The sequence below is a fragment of the Sarcophilus harrisii genome, chromosome 4 (assembly GCF_902635505.1).
Source record: "Sarcophilus harrisii chromosome 4, mSarHar1.11, whole genome shotgun sequence".
Classification (NCBI taxonomy): domain Eukaryota; kingdom Metazoa; phylum Chordata; class Mammalia; order Dasyuromorphia; family Dasyuridae; genus Sarcophilus; species Sarcophilus harrisii.
In genome coordinates, this window is record NC_045429.1 from 163,138,723 (window position 1) to 163,155,439 (window position 16,717).

Consider the following 16,717-nt stretch of genomic DNA (forward strand, 5'->3'; position numbering starts at 1 on the left):
GCTGAAACATTCAATGTTATTGTAACTCTTTATGAGAATTTGACCTTGCATCATAGTGGCCATGGAGAAACTGATGCTTTCTCAAGATCCCACTGGCTATTAGGGTCATGAATTATATATGAAGTCTCATAGAATTGTTCTGGAAAATTCTGCAGAAAAGACTCAAGAAGCAGGAGGAAGAAGAATCAATGAATATCCAAATGCATCCTTCATCTTGGGAAGATGTAAAGAACTGTTGACACCCAAGCTTTTTCCCTTCAAGAATTTTTAAAGGAACATATGGGAAAAAATGTTAATACTTCAGTTTATTTCCTCCCAATACAGTCAGAAAGACAATGTTGAGTGTAACAGATATCAAAAGCCTGAAACAACACCTTGGGCTATTAGGATGATTCATTAAATATGTAAAGAAACACCCAATGTACATCTAAGCCCTAAACTTCCTTTCTTTCTAATGGACCATTTTCATAGATGTACTGGAATGGCATCCCATCTGTCTTCACCAACAAACAAAAAAGATACTATCATACAAAGTGGTCTTTAAAAAAGTATTGAGGACCTGACATGAAGGTTCTGAGTCAGTAAATTAAGAATTGAGAGTGTGGACATACCAAAAATAGGGTAAAGGCACATCCAAGATGGTTTCCATCAATGTTTTACAATTTGCTTTCAAAATTGCATTTCTTTGATGCTACTGAATAAACATCTAAAGTACTCTATTAGAAGAACTAAATTTTATTAAGTCAGAAAAAACTTGGTCCTTGCCAAATCATAAGAATTTGCAAAGAACAAAAGCAAAATAGATACAAATATCCACAGGTAAAGTTGTGAACACAAAAAGCTAATCAAAAATTAAAGACTATCCTGTGTCTTAAGCAGAAAACTGGAATTTGCAATGTTCACTTTCACCCTTCAGAAGCCCATGGGACAGCAGAGAGGAGAACACAGAATACCTTTATATAGAAAATAAACTGCCTAAAGGAAAAGCTTCTAGTAGAACCATTTCCAAATGTTTTAAGCTGTGCACACACTTCTTGCATTTATCACACTATTATGTTAGTAAAAACACATTTTGGAGGCTGAAATAATAAGTCTGAACAAAGAACTAAACATAGAATGGATGTACATTGACCTATGGGAATTCAACCAATGTTTTATTTAAAGATTTCAGCAGTAAAGTATTCTAAGCAGGAATAGTGGGCCCAAAATGCTGTAAATCAAACAAAACATTTATGAAGGAAAACTCTTTAATTCCTCTCCAAACACTTGTATCAATGAAAAAATAATCAGAATAGAACAAATTCAATGTCAGAGGTTAATGGAGATGTGTGGCATATCAGATTGCAGCCTTCTATTATATAGTATGTAAAGTATGCTATATATGAGTTCATTTTTAATCCCAATCCTAATGTTTCAACTATACTTACATATGGATCCAACTTAGTTATTGGAACATATTTTCCCCACTTCTCTCCCTTCTATTTCCTTTTTTAGGGTGGCATGTAGAGATTTTAAAGGTCTGGCAACTAATATTCCCCATTCACTCAGTTTAATATGTAACACATACAAGACATTGTGCTGTCTTTCTTTACATGTAAAGAAGATGCTTCACCATCGGTGGGAAATGTGTCATGGTAAAGATACTTCATTTATGAATCCATAATCCTTTCTTGGTCTTATCAATCAAGTTCATGAGAGCCAAATATTGAGCAAAGAAAATCAGTCAATCCCAAGTGAGATATAAACCAATGACTTTAACATCACTAATGTTGTACTTTGACTGAACATAGCATGGATCCACCCTTCATAATATGTGTGTGCCTCAGCTAATATGCAGCAATGATAATAAATTAGTATATTGTACTTGTCAACATCAGGGATTGTTAATATGTCAGAAAAAAATTAACACAATGAAATACAGATGTGATTTTATTTTTAGCTTGGCCAAGCTCAAAGAACACTATACTAATATGCTAATAGTGCTAAAGAGATAATGGATAGCAAACAAAACTCAAAGGCAGGAAGTGTTGGGTTAAAATCCTGCCTCTGACAACTATAGCTGTGTGACCTTTAAGCAAGTCACTTGAGATCTCAGTGTCTAGACACCCCTCTGAAACTATAAGTTAAAAGCTCTGACCTTTATTGGTAGAGGGTTTTTTCCTTCCGATGGGGAGGAATTCTTATACCAATGAAATTCCAGATCCAATACATATTCCCTAATAGGGAACCTTTTTTCTTAATTAAGATGGCAGCCATCAGTTAAATAAAATACTTACGTTATGAATAGAAATATCAGTAAAGATAGAATCTTCTAACCAGCTGATTTTTAGTGAATTTTTCATTCATTTGTTCATTTCAGAAATCTTTATTGAACACAAGACTCAGTATTGACTGCTATATTGAATTGATAGGTCATATGCACATATACATACACATTCCTTATATACCAAGATGGCTTTGCTAACCCACAAGCACAAATGCAGCTGAAAGATTTATGCATGACCAGCAATTCTTTCCATGCAACAAACAGTGTTTTGGTTTGCAGCCAGAGCTGCTGTCTGTGGAGTCTGTTGTTGTTTGCCTCATAGGCTGAATGTCACCTTTTCTCGAAAACAGCCACTTCATCTCTGGTTACTAACTGTGGGGTCATCCTGTCATCTGATGCGCTTTCCCAGCATTCTACAGCTGTTGTGAGTCAGCCTGGTCCTTTTGTTTCTTGGCTCACAGGTACCCCATGCCATCCAGCAGCTGGTTAGGTGGCCTCCTATTATTATTCCTCATCCCCAAAGGTCCTCCCTTTCAGAGTTACATCCCTTTGATGACACTGAATGGTCCTTGGTATGGGGTCTCATAGTTGGTAATCATGTTTTATTATGTCATTTCAAACCCGGCTGAGGTAATGATGAAATTTTTCAATAATTCAAAAATGACTCAAATTCAATAATTTCTCAATAATTCAGGCTCAAAGGGAGATTGATCATTTTAAAAGTTGACCTTCTTTCTTGTCCACTGTATTCTTCTTCATTTCTCCCTTCCAAAACCAAATTAATAAGATGAAAAGAACCAGTGTTACTTAAACAGCATACAATTATACAACATCCCCTGTAATTTCTAATATTTATTTATCACTTTTCACTTTGATAAATGTTTAACATATTGTCTCATTTGATTCAATCCTCACAACTCCATAAGGTATTATTATTCCCATTTTAAGGATAAGGAAATTAACATTGAGTGAGACTAAATGACTTGCCCAGGATCACATAATTAGCAAATATGTGAAGCATGATTATAATTCATGACTTCCTGATGCCAAGTTTAGCACTCTATCCACTATTTTATCTAGCTACTTCAACTTTGCTTTGCTTTGCACTACATGGAGCTCATCCAAAAAACAAAAAAACAAAAAACAAAAAAAGGAAAGAAAGAAATGCTGTCATTCAAGGAGTCAAGAAAGGTTGTCACAGGAATTCCAAATGGCAGAATGAGAAATACATTAAGTGAGCTTCCTGTAGTCTGGCACATTGTGCATAGCAAGGTGGCTGTGATCAAGGTCCCTTTGTAACCAGTGGGATATTATTTATAAACAGTGTACTATTCTCTTTGCTTTTTTATTACAAATTGTTTTGTGCTAGATATGAGTGACATGAATATTTGCAATTAATATCCTGAATAAAGATATTCTTTCAATCACTAAATAAAAAAAAATTATATTTATCCTTCAGGAGAAAACTACTAGAAATATATAAATAGCAACTGTGCAGCAGACAAACACTTTCTAAAAGGATATAGTTTTCACTTATTTTTTTCATGTTAAATTTTAGGTCTTTAAATACATTTCATTTTATGCTTGAAAATTCTTTAGTTTTATGAATGAGGAATAGTGAAAGTTCTTGCTATATATCTTGACAAACCAATTCAGCAGATTGCCTCTTCAGGTAAGTCTTAGCTCAGGCAATCTATGTTTTTCCTCTACTTTTTTTTTCCCTCATTGTGGTTAGTTAACCCAGTCTTTTTTCACATTGCTATAGATTTCATTAATAAGACTTTGTAGTAATTTATAAGAGTATGATGTGATTAGTACAATAGCATTTGAAAACTAGAGCATTTGAAAAGCTTAGATGAAAGAGTAAATCACTCTGAGGAAGAGAGAGGAAACATCATCTACCAGGCTATTCAAGTCATTGCTCTAATTGACTTGAATTGAAATAAGTGTCAAGTGTGTTTTTGTTTCATACAAATCAAGCACATTTATTCCAGTTATGAAAGGACTGAATATTTTTGTAAGAGAGTGACCTTTTCCAAATGGTATATATATGTAAAAAAAAATCACAAAATTCCTTACATAGATTATTCTTGCATTGAAACAAAATATAGACATAAAAAAGACTAATGTAAAAAAAATAAAAAATTTATAGCGCAAAGAAATTAGGAGGAAATCTGATAAACTTTCTAAAGATTGTGTGTGTGTGGGGGGGGATGCTATAACAATTCTTTGAATTATCTTATTTTAATCACAAAGTAAAGTTGTCCAAAGTAATGCACATGTTTAGTTCTCTGACATATATTGGGGTGAAAAGTTTCAAAAGTAATAAAATAAGCCTTCATTTTCTTGTTCTATTCTAAGTCACTAGTCTGGATTCAAAAGATGTTTCTTTACATGGGGTCTTCTGTTTATAAATTGAAATTCTCATGCTAATAAAGCCAACTGGGGGAAAAATCTATATCACATTATTATATTAGTATACATTATAACAAAATATTGTAACATTATATAATAACATATTACAACAAAATATTATATTTTATAATTATAACATTATAACAAAATATTATGTTATATGTTATAAATATTATAACAAAAACTATTTTAAGTAAGATTCAATTACATTTTTACATTACAATTCTGGGCACAATATGGAAGATTCTTCCATTCTAAGATGTTTTGAGGACTTGAAATATTAAAAACAAAAAATTATATTCCTTAAGTAAAATTGTGTAGAATTACTATTGATATTTTTTTGAGGGAGGGAGGAGTCCTCATTCATGTGAACAAGTCCCAGTGTGGAAATTCCCATTATCTCCACCACTGCAGATAAAGTGTATGTGTGACAACTTAAACACAACTTGCTCATATCACACAGAATGTATGAGGAAAGAACACAGAATGTGGAGTCAGAGGAACTAGATTTAACTCTTTCCTCTGTCATTTACTAATGATATAACTTTAGGAAAGTCACTTACTTTTCTGAGTCTCAGTTTCTGTATCTGTTAAATGTCCTCTAAAGTGCCCTCCAACCCTAAATTTATAGTTCTGTGTGTCAGAGACCAGATTCAGAATTTGCTTGATTCCAAGAAGACTCTCTATCTATGATGCTATGCTGTTTCTCTATTACTTTAGTGTCCTTTCTTAATTGTAAACAACTAGTAACTCAGTAAATCATATCAAAAGTTCATGTTCCTGAATGAATTCCTATTTTCTAATTAATCTCAATTAGAATGTGTTGCTAAGAAGGGGTAAGCATCTGACATTTCTTAATGAATTATAACTTAAAAGAAAAAGAGATTAAAACACACATCTCTAAATTGAAGCATTTGAACCATTTCATTTCTCCAAGAAGAGGGGCTGTTGTACTAGAAAATATGTATAAAAATTTACAGCATTGACAGACATGAAATAATTTTGTTTTGAAATTGTCTCCGAATTTGTCTCCAAATTGAACTCAAAGAGTATTACTATAGCACTTGCTGTTATAACTAAGAACTCAGTTGCCACATCTTCCCCAGGTTGGGCCTGAAGAGGGCTGGGATTAGGGCTAATGGCTGTAGTCATGCTGCCATCTCCTGTTCATAACCTAGAATGTCAAGTAATTAATCAACTTTTGAAACACAAGGAAATAAACATGAGATGTAAAATTAGAAACTAGGAATGTTTGACTTCTCAATAAATATTTTTTTTCAAGTTGCAAAAAAAGCACACTTTAAAGTGTGAGCTCTCATGGAATTTTGTATTAATCTAAATATTTTTATATTACCTAATGTGTTAAATAGAGGCCTTCCTTCACATTTTGTTGAAGGTAGTTGTAGGAGAACACATAAATAAGTTTTCAAGGGTCATTTTCAGAACTTAATGTTTTTCTTTTGATGATTCAGGTCAATTCTAATAAACTTGTGATGGAGAGAGCCATCTGTATCCTGAGAGAGGATTATGGAGACTGAATGTGTATCACAATCTGTATGTGTAATAAATGTGTATTTTCATCTTTTTTGTTGTGGGTGCTTGTTTTTTCTCTCATTTTTCCCCTTTTTGATCCAATTTTTTTGTGCAGATGATAAATGTGGAAATATGTTTAGAAACATTGAAAATTGCACTTTAAACCTATATTGGATTACTTGCTGTATAAGGGAGGGGAGAGGAGAGGGAGGGAGAAAAATAAGGAACACAAGGTTTTACAAAGGTGAATGTTGAAAATTATCTTTGCATATATTTTGAAAAATAAAAAAGCTATTTAAAAAAAAGAAAATTTCTCTTTTAAGGCTTTACTAAACATAGTTCCCTGCAACACTTACATTTAAATAATTTATCTTACATTATAACTAGTTCAATGAAATTAAAATATTTTAAAAACCTTTTTCATGACTATTTTAAATTTAGATAAAATCCAATAGCTGAATCCTTTTTTAAAAAAATATCACTCTTGCTGGCCCTCTGAGAATATCAAGAAATAGGATTTTATTCACATAAGTAAGAAGAAATTAAAGAAACTTTTCAATAAGTTCACTGAGGACAGAGATTCATTTTTGTGTTTATGTAGTCATTGTCTAACACAATACCCGCACATAGCAGGTACACAAACAATGCTTGTTAAAAGGCTGATTAACTGATCTAGAAATATCAGGACTGAGGGCAGCTAAATGATATCGTAAATAGATTGTTAGCCCTAGAGTCTGGAGGATTTGAATTCAAATCTAGCTTCAGATACTTACTAGCTATGTAAACCCCTGGCATGTTACTTAACCCCCATTGCCTTCAAAAAAATAAACAAAAATGTCAGGGCTGAAGTCTGATGTATATTATTCTGACCTTTTCTGAGAGACATGATGTCATAGAGGAAATAATTTTGTCTGTCCTGAGTTTTTCAACTCTTTCTTAAGATTTGTCAAACCTTATACTCCTGATATCTTTTCATCACTATAACTTTTTTCTTTTTCCTGTCGTGAGATGATTTTGAAATCAAGGATCAACTTCTCATTCTAAACTGTCCAGCAAGAATTTCCTTATACACTCAGGAGGTAACTAGTGGTATCATGGATAGTGAGCTGGACTTAAATCAGGAAGACCTAAATTCAAATCCTATCTCAGACACTTACTCAGACACACAGACACTAGCTGTGTGATCCTGTTCAAGTCCCTTAATCTGTTTCCTCAATTGTAAAATTAGGATAAGGTAGGATAGCATCTACCTCCCAGGATTGTCATGAAGATTAAATGACTTACTATTTGCTGACCAATTTTGCCTGGCACATGGAGGCATTATTGTTAGTTATCAACATTTATCCCAAGAAGGTAAAAGATATACACAAAAGTAGTTATGGCAGCACTTTTTGTAATAGTAAAACTCTGAAAACCAAGTAAATGCCCATAGATTGAGCAATGATTATGATTTAGGCTCAGTAATGACAGTATTTAGTAACAAAATATTAAAATTACAGAGAAGCAAAGGAAGACTTATGTGAACTCACAGAAAGTGAAAAATGTTGAGGTAGAAAAACAATACACTTAATGATTACAATACTGAAAATGGAAAGAATAACATGAATATTGTATAGGTATTAAGACCAAGCTTGACTCCAAAGAAGAGTCATCTTTTATGTATAAAATCCCATCATTTATGTATAATAAATTATTATGCTGGAATTGATGTGTTGGTTAATTTTGCAGATTATTTTATTTCTTTCTAATTCTAATAATTGTTAGAAGGTATAACTTTGTAGATGAGGAAAAGTAAAAGAAATGAATTTAGAAATGGCAGTGATATAAAACCAAAATATATCAATAACATTATTAAAAATTTAAATGGGTAAGGGAAACTACACAAATATAACAAATAATTTGCTCAAATCTTTAATATATAATTTTGTATACAAAAAGGAGCAATATTTAAGCCACATAAGTTCTCCCATATTTATTTTAATTATTAATTTACTATCAAACACTAGCAGTGTTACCCTAGACAAGTCACTTAACCCTGTTTTCCTCAGTTTCCTTATCTGTCAAATGAGCTGGAGAAGGAAATGGCAAACCACTCCAATATCTTTGCCAAGAAAACTCCAAACAGGGTCACAAAGAGTCAGGCAAAACTGAACAACAAAATAGATTCTATAATCACCTGACAAAAAAAGCTAACTTCAGGATGTAAAGTAAAAATATAGTGCACAATTATGCCCTAGTCAGACACCAACCTACTCTGCTTTACATATAACCTAGAATTAGACAAAGCCTCTAGCCAAGTGGGCTCACTTCCAAAAACTTTAAAAAAAAAAAAAGGGGGGGGGGGGACAAATTAGTATAGGATTTGCTTAAGACAGCAAAACTCCAACATTCATGTAAGTCCTGTTGGCAAGTCATGAGGTTCACTCCTCCACAGAAATCATAAAATCATGGAATTCTAGAGCTGGAAAGAACCTCAGAGATCTGCTAAGTACAACACCACCTTATTTTTTTTTTTCTTATTCAAGTAACAAATTGTTTCACTTAATCATAGATTCTCAGCTTTAGGAAGAACTTCAGAGTCCATCTGAACAAGAATTCTTTCTATCACTTCCCTTTTATAACAGTAAGTCATACATCTTTTGCCCCTCCCCCCAAAAAAATCCACTGAGGGAAAAATCCTCTGCCTCCTGAAGCAACCTATTTTGCTTTGGGATAGTTTTAATTATTGGGAATTGTACTTTCTGCTCTCAGGCTTCAATTTGCTTCTGTGCCCATTCTATTCATCATTCCTTGTTGAGCCTGTTGGGACTAAACCAAGCAAGTCTTTTTATTCCCTCTTCCATATGACAATCTTTCCAATATTTCAAGACAGGTCATAATGATATCATCCTCCTTAACTCTTTTCTTCTCCAAGTTATCCCCCATTCCTTCAAATGATTCGCACACTTGCTGTTTTTTTTTTTAATTTTGAAAAAATTTTCTTTACATTATCCCTTGCACTCACTTCTGTTCCGACTTTATCCCTCCCTCCCTTTACCCCCCCCCCCCAGATGGCAAGCAGTCCTATACATGTTAAATATGTTACAGTATATCCTAGATACAATATGTGTGTGCATAACCGAAGTTCTCTTGTTGCACAGGAAGAATTGGATTCAGAACACTTGCAGTTTTCAATCATGTTGGTTGCCCTTCTCTGAATGACAGCTCTCCATCATATTATTGTTCTTCATAAAACATGGCATTCAGAACTGAAAATAATAATGATCCAAGGCAAAGTACAGTGTACTGTTATCTCCTGGTCTTGGATGCCCTGACTCAATGTAATTTAAGCTTCTTGATTGTCATATTGTATAACGAGCTTGCAGTCATATTGAGCTTGTTTTCCACCAGAACCCCTATATCTTTTTCAGATGAACTGCTTTCTAGCCATGTGTCTTACAACTTATACTTTTATAATTGAAAATTTTAATCCAAGAGTTAAGACTTCATTTATTTCCATTAGATGTCATCTTCTATTTGACCCAATGTTCTAATCTTTTCTTCTTAATCTTGACTAATATCTAATATGATAGCTTTTTTTTTCATCTCTGTGTCATTTCTATCTTTATCCAAGTCACTAATTTAAATGTTAAACAGCACAAATCTCTTTTGGGCACATCACTGGAGGCCAACTTTCTTGCTTGACTTGAGTCCATTTGATAATTTCCTATTTGAATATAAAAGTAAAAATGACATTACTATTGGATATTTTTTCCTTCTTTAAACAAAAGCTGTAAGATATCACATCCAAATTGAATGATGCAAATTCTGAATAAGAATGGATACCTGAACAAGAAAATACCTCAAAATTAGCACAGGTAGCATGGAATCTTTTACTTTAATGCATGATGTAAAATCTAAAGCATCACAACCACTTTTCTGTGGTTTGGCCATAAAGGAAAAACATCAGTGACATTTTTCACTCTAATAAAATACCATTTTATAATATATGTAACTTGCCAAAGTATAAAGTACTTAATATGAGAGGTGAGGTCAGCTCTTGATTGATAGCATACACAGATTTTAGAGTTTTTTAGAATATTGGCATTTTTTTTCCCCACTGTCCTCATGTTTCCAATTCTTTAATGGTATTTTTGGATAAAAATAAAAGGTTGTTATCTTTTTCATAAGAATGAATTTATGAGGATTAATTTCATCCTTTAAAAAAAAGAAAACTACTTGTACTCTAAAATATTAACCTTGTTCCTTCTCATTTTCCCAATGATAATGCATTCTTTCAACTTGGAAGCAAGTTAGACTTCTTGTAAACCTTATTCAATTCAACTTAAGAAATGATTATTAACCATAAATTATTGGTAAGGAACTATGTAAGTGAATATTCTAGGCATCCATCCCAAGTAATCCAATAATGACAAAAATATGTAATTTATATAAGGTTTTACCCACATTCTCTCATTTGAGCTTCACAAGAATATCAGTAGTTACTCCAGGCATTATCCCCATTTTACAAAAGAGAAGACAAAGACTCATAGCTAGAAAGAGTCAAAGAAGAGATATGAACCCACCTAACTCCAGGACTATCTCTCTATACTTTATATTGTGCTATTTCCTTCAAAAACAAACTATTGGCTTATAAACCAATTAATATACTACACCATTTTGAGCAACTTACTTCAACTTTCAATAAGCCAAAATAACAATGGCAATTATACCAATATGTTATTAGTATGGTATTCAATGTGGTACTTATTCGGCATTCCATCAAGGACCTACAGTACTTCTCATAAATTATTTAGGTTATTCTCACAAGCATCCTTTATTTTATTCTAAAGACCTTTCTTTACTTCAGCATATATTATAATGCACTAACATCATAATAGCATCATGATTTAATGGAAAACGTTTCTGGATAGAACTTCAAAAATGGAATATTGACCTTTAAAAAAAATATGAGTTCCTTGGAAGCAAAGACTGCACCACTCTTTGGATTTGTATATCCAATAACACATTTAATTGAAGTTTAATTGATCTAGGTAAAATGGAGAAGGGGACAGTTTTTCTTTAACCTTTATTCAAATGATTACTCCTTAGTAAAATAAAAATAGTGTAACAGTATTAATTACCTAAGTATACACTGGTACCTTTCAGCAAGACAGTTTTCCCCACTAGGCAATATAGTTGTTGACCCGTGAAAACTGCCACATTATTAAACATCAAGTCTAAAAACCAAGTTTCAATTTTGAATTAATTTGTACATTAATATTTTCTTTTCCCTCCTATTGATTCCACCCATTTTATATATATATATGTTGTTCCTTCTAACCTAGTATGGCAGTAATGTGAAGCACCACATGCCTTTTAAAGAGTATTGCTCTAACAAGCCAACCAGGTATAAACAGGAGTTTTATATCCATTGGTAAATTTTACTTAGGTTGAGGGAAAGGAAAATAAAGAGACAAATACTGCAATTGTACAAAGTTTTATTCACCTCACTCCTAAAATACAGTACTGCTGGCATGTCTCAATAAATGGGCTTCAAAGAGTTGTTATAGGAGTGTAAAAATAGTTTCCCTGATTTCACATGCTCTTTAGTGCTCCCAGGGCTCAAAATGGCTTTTAAAATTATTTTTTCAGGCTCTTAGTGTTATATACCCCAGATTGTGATGGGATATATATTGCTCCACCCAATTCCCTAGGGTGAAGTTGAAGTAGAGGGAAATTGAGCCAGCTTGGCACCATCCCACTCCAAAAGAGGCCCAATTGGAAATATTAGTTTTCCCTGCCAGGGAGACATGACTCTAATATATATATATATATTAAAGGGTTAAGAGAGGGAGAGGATTAAGATGCTTTAAGTAAAAGAGATGATCATCCTCACTTCTTGATAGAAATTTTGATCAAATCCATTATCTCCTCATTAGAAAAGAAAAGAGTTGAAGTAGAAGGAATCCACTTTCTAGAATTAGCCTGTTCTGTGGTCTTTTGACCTTCAAAGTATTCCAATGAAGTTCCCAACACAGTTAATGGAAAAAGTTCTGAATCCACAATCAACATACCAGGAACAGTACTTCATGATCATCAGCAAAACTTTTCTTCATTATCCAGGAATATGCTACAATTTCTAATTAATATTGCAATATGACAGTTCCAGTTCTAGTTGATGTTTCACAAAGCACTAGATAAACTTTTGGCATCAAATAGAATTGCTCCTCAAGTAATGAGTTAGGAAATTCCAGCAATAAAATTTTAAATATTATTTCACATGATCATAAATTTAGAGTTGGAAGAAAAGTCAGTGGTTGTCAAGTCCAATCCCTGAATTCTTCTAGCAAGAAAATTTACTTGGCCTGGAAAGTTAGTCCTTTATTCAGGGTCAGAGATCAGAAATAGGATTTAATTCCAGATCTTTTGACACCAATACAGGATCAAGATTTTAAGATAGCTAAATTTCAGCCCCATTGAATAAAAATCAAATTATACTTTAACACACTCAAAAATAGTTTCTAATGACAATTATTAATGGATATTCAAAATAGTGTCAAAATTTAGATTTTGCTAATGACATATATATAGTCATCAATTCTAGAGAAAAAAAAAAAAACCTTGTGGTTGTGGAGCTATTTCCAACCCTTTGTGACCTCATTTAGGATTTTCTTGGCAAAAGTACTAGATTTCCTATTTCCTTCTCCAGTTCATTTTACAGATAAAGAAACTGAGGCAAACATGAGACTTGCCTAAGGTCACACAGCTAATAAGTATCTGAGGTCAGATTTGAATTTAGGAAGATGAGTCTTCCAACTTCAGCCCACTGTACCACCTACCTGCCCTGCCTCCCTCCTCCCATATCCCTACTGACACACATATAACTTAGAAACACATTCTTTCTTTCTCTCTAAATCTAATAATTATAGCAACTCCAAATGTGTCGCAATTGAGATTTCCATTAATATCTGCCACAGGAGGAAAGAGCAATTAAAAATTAATTTTCTATTTACCTTTCTACTCTCTCCAAAATTTTTAATTTAAATAATAAATTCCACTTTGATTAGAAAGCTTTACAGAAATGTTTGCATATCACATTTTACTCTTTACAGCAAGAAGGTAGGCTAAACAAAATTTTTCAAAGGTTGTCCATCTGCCTCTTTAAAGTAGAAGGCTTCAACTAAACAATTAGCAATCCAAAAAGACATAGGAAGACTTACACATTAATGTAAAATGAAGTAAGCAGAAGCAAAATAATGACTTCGAAAATATAAACGGATAGAAAAAAATCCAAAGCATACACTATGTAACTAGAAGTACTAAAATTGCCACAAAGAATAGATAGAAGACCCTACCTTCAGATATAGAAAACTGTGAATGTGATCACAGCATATAATGTGAGACTTCGTAAATGTTCAGTTAATTTCACTGATTCTTTTTTTCCTTCCTCTTTCTTTTTATTTTTTATTGTTATAAATGGCTCATTAAGTGGACAAGAAGAGAGGGCCTCAGAAATTTAAAGAAATTATACAAAATATCAAGGATTCCTTTATTTTTTAATGAAAAGACCTAGAAGGAAAAAAAACACAAGAACAATTAAAAAAGGATAGTTCTGATAATGCTCTTTCAATTTAACATATATATATACTTTTTAAAATACAATTTGTATGTAAAATTTCAGTTTCATATTTAATACATTTTTGTTCTTTGTATATATTAGAATATTTGTTTGTTGATATTTAAGTACATAATTTTTTGATTCTAAAACACATGCCAAAAATAGTTGATAAATCAAATAATTTTCAAGTTGGAAAAGACCTTGTTATCTAGTCCAATCCATATTTCAAAAACAATTCCTTTTCTTTTTTTTTTTTTTTTTTTGCTGAGGCATTTGGAGTTAGGTAACTAGCCAGGAAGTATTAAGTGCCTGAGGCCACAGATGAACTCAGGTCCTTCTGAGTTCTAGGCTGGTGCTCTATCCACTGTACCACCTAGCTGCCCCAACAATTCCTTTAAAAACAAAAAACAAAAAACAAAACCTCACCATTCAGTTGTTACTTGAAGATTTCATGGCTCAGGATTTAGAGCTCATCTTTTAAAAACAAATTATGTCCCTTCAAAGAATAATGATCTAATTTACATCTATCCATCTTGCAAAACATTAATATAACCTGGGGATGGAGGTAGTCTTACAGAGATTTGAATGAGTTGAGAACCCTTCTCCCTATTACATAAGTACGACTTTTGTTCAGGACTGTATCATCTCTCAGGTAGTTATTGCAATAGCTTACTGGGTCTCTGCCTCAATTTGCTTGCCACTTCAGTTTACCTTCCCCACCGCAGCCAAAGTACTTTCCTTAAGCAAGATCAGCCATGTTACTCCTTTTCTCCTAATTTCCTATTGCTCTGAATGAAATATAAACTCCTCTGGTGAGCTTTTAAAACTCTTTATCACCTTGCCCAACCCAGCTTTCCAGACTAATTTAAACCTTATTTCTCTCTCCTGCAATCTCTGATCCAATTAAATTGTCCTTTTCTTTATTCCTCAGATAAAACTCTCCACCTGTCTCTACTTCAATGCTTGGAATGCATACTTTCCTCATCTCCATTTCATAGGATTCTTTTCCTTCAAAAGTCAGCTCAAGGGACGGCTAGATAATACAGTGGGTAGAGTATCAGCCTTGAAGTCAGGAGGACCCGAGTTCAAATTCAGTCTCAAGACACTCAAGCTGTGTGAGCCTAGGCAATCATTTAAGCCCAATTACCCCTCCCCCCCCCCCCCCCCCCAAAAAAAAAAAAAAGGCAGGGGAAGAGGAGACAGCTCAAACACTAGTTTCTAAGGAAGGCTTCATTGATCCCTTAGCATCTAACTATTCTATTGAATATTTTAAATGTTTATTACTTGTATATACAAATATACATATTTCTCCTAGACAGAATACTAGCTCATGTAGGGATTGCTTCATTCATTATACTTGTATTCCTAGTATGTGGCACAATGCCTAGTACATTCAGTTGTTTCTTTGATTCTTCCTGACTCCATTGTCTTTTCCAGCTCATGAGACAAAGTGACTTTGACTTGCCCAGGTCACATAGCTACTGAGTGCCTAAGGGCAGATTTTAACTCAGGAAAATGACAGGCTCTGCACTCTATTCACTATGCCATGGAGCTTCCTTTCCTGGAGTATTTAAAAGGTGCTTAATAAATACTTAATATATTGACTGAATTTTAAAATGCAGAAGCCTTATTCCACAGGAACTGAATCTTATTCTACAATAGGGTTCTACTCATTTCTTAAAAAAAAAAAAAACAAAAAGGGGGGGTACGGGGGTAAAATAGCAGAAGACTCAAAATGAGGCTAAGAAGCTGGCTTTCATTTCTGTTGATTGGTTGACTTATTTTCCAGACATGTCTGACTCGAGGTTTTTCTTGGCAATTACTGGAGTAGTTTGCCATTTCCTTCTCGAGCACATAAGGGAACTGAGGCAAATGGTTAAGTGACTCGCACAATGTGACACTGCTACCGAATGTCTGAAGCCAAATTAGAACTTAGGAAGATGAAATCTTCTTGACTCCAGGATTAACACTCTAATCACTGCATTACCAAGCTGCCCATTGATCAACTTTGAGAACTTGTTAATTTTTTATTAATAGATTTCTTGAAATACACAGGGGAAAGAAATGTATTCCAAAGTAATTTTAGGGGGAAATAAAAATGTGTCAAGGAAAGGATAGGTATGTGTTTCCATGGTATGAAAGAAACCTTTAAAGAGTATGAGATTCTCAAATTTTGGCAGTTATCTAGATCAATATTATTGTACAAGGGGTTCTGAGATAAGCTTACATCTACAAAAAGATGAAAACAAGAAAAATACACATCTCTTAGTTGTTTGCCCTTCATTTTTTAAGAGAACCAAGATTCATGGAGTGATATCTTAACTTCCCATTGAAATCAGACTTAAATGAGGCTAAGATGAACATAGTTGTTAGTCACACTCTCCTTCCAATCATCCAAGTCCATCGGCAAGGTAAAAAGTCAAGATAATAGGAAGTCAATGGATTATCTTGGCATCTTCAATGTCTGACTAAATTCTATGCACTTTACAGTACTTACTTCAGCACCCTTCATGGTCCATTGGAACAATTTGTCCTCCTATTTCAAGGCAAGTTTTTCTGTGCTTGGAGTAAACATCCCCCTTAATTCACTGATGGTTTTGAGGTATGTTGATTACCTTCAATATGGTTTAGCTTGCCTACCCAGAAGGTTTTACAGGGTTGTGGTTACTGTGCATGCAATAACTTTTAAGACCTACTACTCCTTAGTGATGATCTTAAAGCAGTCAGCATTGTAGTCAATGAATGGACTTTCTCCCTTTCAGAAGATGCACAGATGTCCTTAGCAGCTTGTTAAGTCATATTATCAGATGGTTGCACACTGTGATAATGAAGTCTTCCAATGGGCTGCTGAGCTAAAACTGTTTATAAAGAAGGAATAAACTGACCTTAAGATCTCCTCCTCT

At 33.5% G+C, this 16,717-nt stretch overlaps 1 long non-coding RNA gene across 1 annotated transcript; it reads right to left on the minus strand.

Moving 5' to 3' along the window:
* Positions 1-8,109: 8,109 nt before the first annotated feature.
* LOC111720694 lies at positions 8,110-14,038 on the minus strand. The gene is made up of 2 exons (XR_002770269.2): positions 13,552-14,038; positions 8,110-9,920 (listed from the first exon to the last, which is right to left on the minus strand). It is a non-coding gene; the product is annotated as an uncharacterized LOC111720694 (long non-coding RNA).
* Between the last annotated feature and the right edge of the window lie 2,679 nt (positions 14,039-16,717).